This window comes from Garra rufa, chromosome 23 (assembly GCF_049309525.1).
Source record: "Garra rufa chromosome 23, GarRuf1.0, whole genome shotgun sequence".
Taxonomy (NCBI): Eukaryota; Metazoa; Chordata; class Actinopteri; order Cypriniformes; family Cyprinidae; genus Garra; species Garra rufa.
The window spans coordinates 39,762,230-39,769,084 of NC_133383.1; positions in this window are offsets into that span (position 1 = coordinate 39,762,230).

Below are 6,855 nucleotides of genomic sequence, written 5' to 3' on the forward strand. Positions count from 1 at the left end.
AAAATTGGGTTGTACAATATTTCAATAAAATAACTGACATTCTGATTAAATATTGTGATAATACAATTACTGTAGGAAACCGACATTGAAGACCATGTGACTGCAGGAATGGATCTGGATGGATCATTCTCATAGTGACTGATGGAGATGATGCCTTTGACTTTACTGTGGTTCTGGAGGAACAGATTGTCCTGAGAGATGTCAAAGGCCTCCCCTGTGCTGTAGCTCTACTAGTCGGGCTGATTCTTGTGCTTAATATTGATTTTCCCCCAAAAACTACATTGCACATTGAGGTCATTCAAAAGATTTGCATTGGAGATGACCTTGGAGGTAATACATGTTCTGTAAAGGTGCATAGACTGAAAAATAGACTCATTCGCAAAACTGTGTAGTGTAGTGCTTACTGAAAACTATATGATGTGCACCTTTTTGTTTAGCATGATTTGCCTTTTGAATTTATGGTTATTGTGTTTTAAAAAAATTTTTTTAATTCATTTTGTTACTAGACATTGGTTACCGCAGTACCAGTTGGATCTTGTTGGATTTTAGACACTTTTATACTGTTTATACAGAATTATTGTATATTACTGTTTTTTGTGCAATAATATTGTTTATGCAGTACATTACTGTGTTTTATACTGTATTGTTTTTGCAGTACATTACTCTGTATTTTATGCAGTATTATTGTTTTTATGTATCACTGTTTGCTTCATACAGGAGGTAACTGGTCTGGACCAGTAAGGAGATAACAAAGAAATCCCAGTCATTTTCTACTGTTTCCATTTATTATTAGTTGCTCATTTCTGAATGAATTATCAGCAGCAGATTTACCAGCTTTGGCTTTTTATATGAATGCTGATATTTCTAAGTTTTGACATTTCTATGTCTTCAGATTGTCGCAGTTTCTGTTGTTTTTTTGGTTGGGATTTTATCAGTTTGAGCACTCCTAGACCGTTTTTTAACTGGTCTTGCTTCCTTTTTGATCCCTCAGTTCATTTGGTTACTTCTCATCTTCTATCAACAGTTCCTTTACTGATGTGTCAAGCTGTAAAATCTTGGTGAATAATTAATAGACATAGAAATATCCACAATAAAGGTCATTTTTAATTGTAAAAGAAAGTGTGGAATAACGTCTAGGTTACGAAGGTAACCCACGTTCCCCGAAGGAGGGAACGGAGACGTTACATTGGGATCTCGCTTGAGAGACCGATCACCTCTGAGCCTTATTAAAAAGGCCAATTGAAAATTGGCGAGTGGACGTGCGTGCCGGCCACGCCCCCGTACATACGGGTATATAAGATGGCTGCACGCACCACTCAGTCAGGCTTTTGCTGAAGAGCCGGGAGAGCCCGGCGTCAGCGCGACGCCAGGGGCGTGGCAGGGGTGCTCGCATCAGGGACGCTTCGAAGCTCGCCTGCGAGGGTCTTCCCTCGCAGGACCCTGAGAGGCGAGCGGCGTCCCTCTCCCACGGGTGGCTCGACGTCGGCTGCAAGCCTGGATCGTGTGGCTCAGCAGGGGACGGAGCTGCGGGGGGACGCCCTCGGCGACGGGCAGGCGGAGGCGGGGGCCCAGGCGGCGGAATGGTAACTTCGCGGCGGGGCAGGATATGTTGGACGGCCTCCGTCTGCCTCTGGACCGTTGGAGTGCCAGAGGAGACGCCCAGCCCGAATGACGGGGAGGCGTACTGCTCTGGCATCTCGACGGGGTATGCTGATGGGCGGAAGATCGCAGGCTTTTGGGGGCCGGCGATACGTTCGACGCCGCTGAGCAAAAACCCTTCACGGTGTCGCCGAAAAGGCCGCTCTGGGGGATGGGAGAGTCGAGAAGGCGAACTTTGTCGGCCTCTGCCATCCGGCCAGAGTCAGCCATAGGTGGCGTTCCTGGACCACGCAGGTGGACATCACCTGACCAAGGGGACACGCCGCGACCTAGTGGCCCGAAGGACGAAGTCAGTGGCGGCGCGGAGTTCTTCAAGTACCCCCTGGTCAGGACCACTCTCGTGCAGGCCTTAAGGTGCCTGCACCTGGCACTTTTGCAGTGTTGCCATGGCCTGCAGGGTGGGGCAGCTTGACGGGGGGCGCAGAAAAGGCCCAGCCGATGAGGGCGGAAGAAATTTCACATGCCCTAAAAGGGAGACGCGGAGGGCCCCACCAGGCGGCCGCGCCCGCGGGCAAAGATTCTCCGCGATGGCGCGCCCGACCTGGGGGACCGCCACGTACCCCTTCGCTGCCCCGCCATGGAGAGTGGCGAGGGGGAGAGGAGCTGGAGAGCGCTTCAAATGAATAGGGCGCCATAAATTTTGCCAGCTCCTCATGCACATCCGGTCAGAACGGGACCGGGGGGGAGCGCGGCGCTGCCGCCGGGCCCCCCCCAGGAACCAGTTGTCCAGCCTAGAAGGATCGGCCGGAGGCCCCTGAGGAACCTTCAAACCGATCCCCCCCGGCTGCCCGGAGAAGCATAGCCGACAGTTCGACATCAACCTCCGGGGGGGCAGCGACCACGGGTGGGCGCCGCGCCGCGGGAAGAGATGTGTCACCGTCTGACTCTCCCTCTGATGCTGTGACAGACATCTCATCCTCTGCAGGAGCACCGAAGGAGACGCTCAGCCTGGCGGGCGGGGAAGCGTCTGCTGCGGAAACTCAACGGGACCGCGCTGAGATAGAGAGGTCCGCAGGGCTTTTTGAGCCGGCGGAACGCTGTCTATCATAATTTGAATGTCCCCCCCCCGCGCCCTACCGCGGTGGCCGAAGCGCACAGGCGGCTCAACGGCTGACCACGGGAGGGAGGCGGGGGGAGCCAGCTCGCGAACGAGCGGCGGGACTTCAGTGTGGTCATGGTCATGCTTTCACCGCATGAACCATTCATGAGCACCACCCCAGCGTGCTCAAAGCCTAAACACGTGAGGCAGCGCTCACGTCCGTTCGCTGAGGACAGGAAACTACCACATCCAGAAACGCACAGCCGAAAAAACGTCCTGAAAAGGACGTCTAAAACGGCCGCTAGAAATTGCTCTTTTGTGATCCCGGTTTGCCCAGGGAGGGGCCGCGGGGTAATGCACTCGCCGGGGCTGCTCGCTGGAATGCAAAAAGGCTTTATATGGCCGTGAAAACGGCCGCCCGCGGGATCGCGCTGGCGGCTGCCAAACAATGCTCTTTCTGTGAAACACTCTTTTAGTTATGGCAGCGCAGCAGCAGGAGGGAGCATGAACTCTGAAGAACTCTTCTCAGCTGTTTAGAGGCTCGACACATCGGCTCTGAAAGCAAAAGTCTGACTGAGTGGTGCGAGCAGCCATCTTATATACATTTTCGGGCATTTCTTCAATTGGTCTCAGGTTTCCTTTCAGCAACACGTGGAGGGTAGGTTTTAGTCAACACTCAACTGCCTATAAGACACATTTTTTTTCTAACAAGCTAAAATAAAGTTTTGCATGAAGGTTTGTGAGAGACAGAAAAGTGGCAACTACGCAACCTGTATCTTTAGCTTCTCCCTTGCTGACAAAGAAAGGTCTAAATAAATGTCTTAGTAAATAAGTCAGGGGAAAAAAATCAACGTAGACATAATGCAGAAATAAATACAAAATTAAGTAAATATTAAATGAACATGGAAAGAAACAATTGTGGACATAAACATTGTCATAAATACATAAATGAAAGAATGAATGCATGCATTTTGAAAAAAAAAAGCATAAATAAGTAATTAAAAGTATAAATATCACCATTTGTAAATATTTGTAAATTAATATTTTTTAATATTTTATTCTTTATATATACTTTAATATGTATTTCACCAAGAAAAAATATGACATAACCATTGACATAAGTTTTACCCTGTAGATATCTATGCACTATTTGGATTGTAGACACAGAAGCGCGTGAACAGGACTTTTATTTTGATCTGGTGGTGTGACGTCATAAGGCTGCTCCGCGCTCCTGCATCAGTGTTTCAGCTGAAGAAAGGTTTGTAGTCTTAATCGTTTAAAGTGTTTAAATTCATACACGTTCAAGCTATTATATATGATTTACAGGCGATTTAAACTTTATACTTATTTTGTGTAATATTGTAATATCTAATCTAATAATGGACGTTATTTTGTGAGTAAAGAGCCTCCACAGATCAGTCTGATTTCTTTCTCTGTAGTGATTCAGATCAGAAACACGAATTACAAACTGAGTCAATTGAATCGGTTGACTCTCAAAATGATTCATTGTTTCGAATCGCTGCTCGTTGAGAGACCTGCTGCTCAAAACACTGTAAAAACAACGAGAACAAACTCAAACATGAGTAATGACAATTTTGACAAACAGTTGAAATTGTTTTTGTTGTAATGACAACCTTTAAATACAATAGCTATTTTTAAAAGTGTGTAATCGATTAAATGTAATATACTTATCATTAAATGTTAATCAAAACGGAATATGAAGTTAAAAGGTTTGAGTGTTTGTCTAATCAGATCATTTAAGTCCATTAACTATTACTCTGACTCCCTTACTAGTGCACTGACTACTGAACTAGAGCTGATTGAGATGCACACAGAGATTTAATTTTGTTTTTTTATATATTTCTGTTAATTACTCTCATCTTAAACAGGGCGTTTCCAAACAGAAAAAAACTCCTGGTGGAGCAACTGAGATCCACGTGACACTATTATAAAGATGGCGTTTATTAAAGAGGAGACTGAAGACATGATGATTGAAGAAACATTCAGAGTCAAACATGAAGATACTGACGAACAAACAGGTTGGTTTTCATTCTCAAAGCTGAACTATCCTATGAACTGTCCTGTGCATTTGCTGAATTAATTTTCCTTTGGTGGGTGTTTTTCTTCTCTGTTGCCCTCCTGCAGCTTTTTGAAAGGATTTTAGCTTCATTTATTCTTAAAGTTCTCTTAGTGCTCTGATTTAAAAACAGCATTTAAAGAATTGTGTCTATTTAAATGTTAATGTTCACTGCAAGGACTGTGTAACATGTTTCATATGAAATGGGTAAATAAAAGTGGTGTGCAAATGGTCTTGCTCTGATGTAATGATGACGTATGCGAAATAAAGTCTGGCGACAGTTTACTGAATGTTAGTCGTCGAGAAGAGACTTAGTCAACTGAAATTTTATTATTTGGTCAGTCACAGAAAAAACGGTCCATGTCAACATTGAACAGTTTGTTAACAGCTGGTCCTTGAGGTGGGCCTAATTACGGGCAGGAAATAAAAACATTTGCCTATCATTCATCAACCTCACATATGCCTTATCATTTGAATATCTTGGGCCAAAGCGGGTTTTGAACAAAGGCAGAGTTTATCTGAGTTAGAGACGGTCAGCACCACTGTTTATTTCCCACATTTTCATATTAAGTTATCAACTGACACCAACATTTCAGACATTTAAAACAATTTTAATGGCAAAACTAATTTTCAGATACCAGCGAATTAACTTCTGAATTACATACAATTGCGACCCGATGGGAATTATGGTCAAGGCAGAAATATATTATACACAATGCTAAAAGTTGCATATGCTAACAATCACTACAATAAACACACATTATATTTATGAAAATACCAGAGTCTGCTTTTAGAAGAACTTCAGTAATATATGATTGAAATCTATTATTTCTTTGTTTTCAGTTTTGTTCTGTGTCCTCCATGTGCCTTTTTTTATACTGGAATTCTGCATAAATTTCATATGCTTTGTTTAACTCATTTAACTGAAATTTGATGTGTTTTTGTGTTTCGTGTCTTTAAACTGGGGTTAATTTTTGTCTTTTTTCATCTTAGATCTGATGGCACTGAAAGAGGAGAGTCAAGTACTGAATGAAATGGAAGAGAAAGATCATGATTTCATAAATGGAGAAAAATCTTTTAGTTGTTCACAGACTGAAACAACTTCCTCAAGAAAAATGACTCGAAAGACAGGAAGAAGTTCTTTCATCTGTCAACAGTGTGGAAAGCATTTTAGTCTTAGAGCAAGTCTTAAAAGACATATTAGAATTCACACTGGAGAGAATCCCTATACATGCCTTGAGTGTGGACAGAGTTTCCATCAAAAACAACACTTTGAAGACCATATGAGAATTCACACTAAGCAACCCTACACATGCCCTCAGTGCGGGAAGAGGTTTAATTATAAAGTACGCTTTGAAGAACACTTAAGACTTCACACTGGAGAGAAGCCTTTTACCTGCCAGCAATGTGGAAGAAGTTTCAACCAAAAAGCACACCTTGACAGACACATAAGAGTTCACTCTGGAGAGAAGCCCTTCACCTGCCAACAGTGTGGAAGAAGTTTTAGCCGAAAAGAAAACCTCCATTACCACATGACAGTCCACACTGGAGAGAGCCTTTTCACCTGCCAACATTGTGGAGTAGGCTTCACTCAGAAGGAAAGCTTTACCAGACACATGAGAATTCACAATGGAGATCAGTCTTACACATGTGATCAATGTGGAATGAGTTTTGATCAACATGAAAACCTTAAAGTCCATATGAGAACTCCTAGAGAGAAACCCTACACCAGTGTTTTTCAACCACTGTGCCGCGGTACACTAGTGTGCCGTGAGAGATCGTCAGGTGTGCCGTGGGAAATTATTCAATTTCACCTAAACAGGCCCAGGTTTCACATTGAGTAGGTAGAAATATGAAAGATCAAAAAAGACTGTTTTCATTGTGTTTGTTTGATTCCTATTCAAGACACTTTGATAAGAATGACTATATATTGTTAATTGCACTTTTTATTTGACAGAAGAAGGAATATCAGGGCTCGAAATTGCGACCATTTTGGTCGCATATGCTCCCAAAATTTAATCTGCGCGACCACTAAATATATTTGGGAGCATTTGTGCGAGTGCGAGAAATTGTTGTGGTG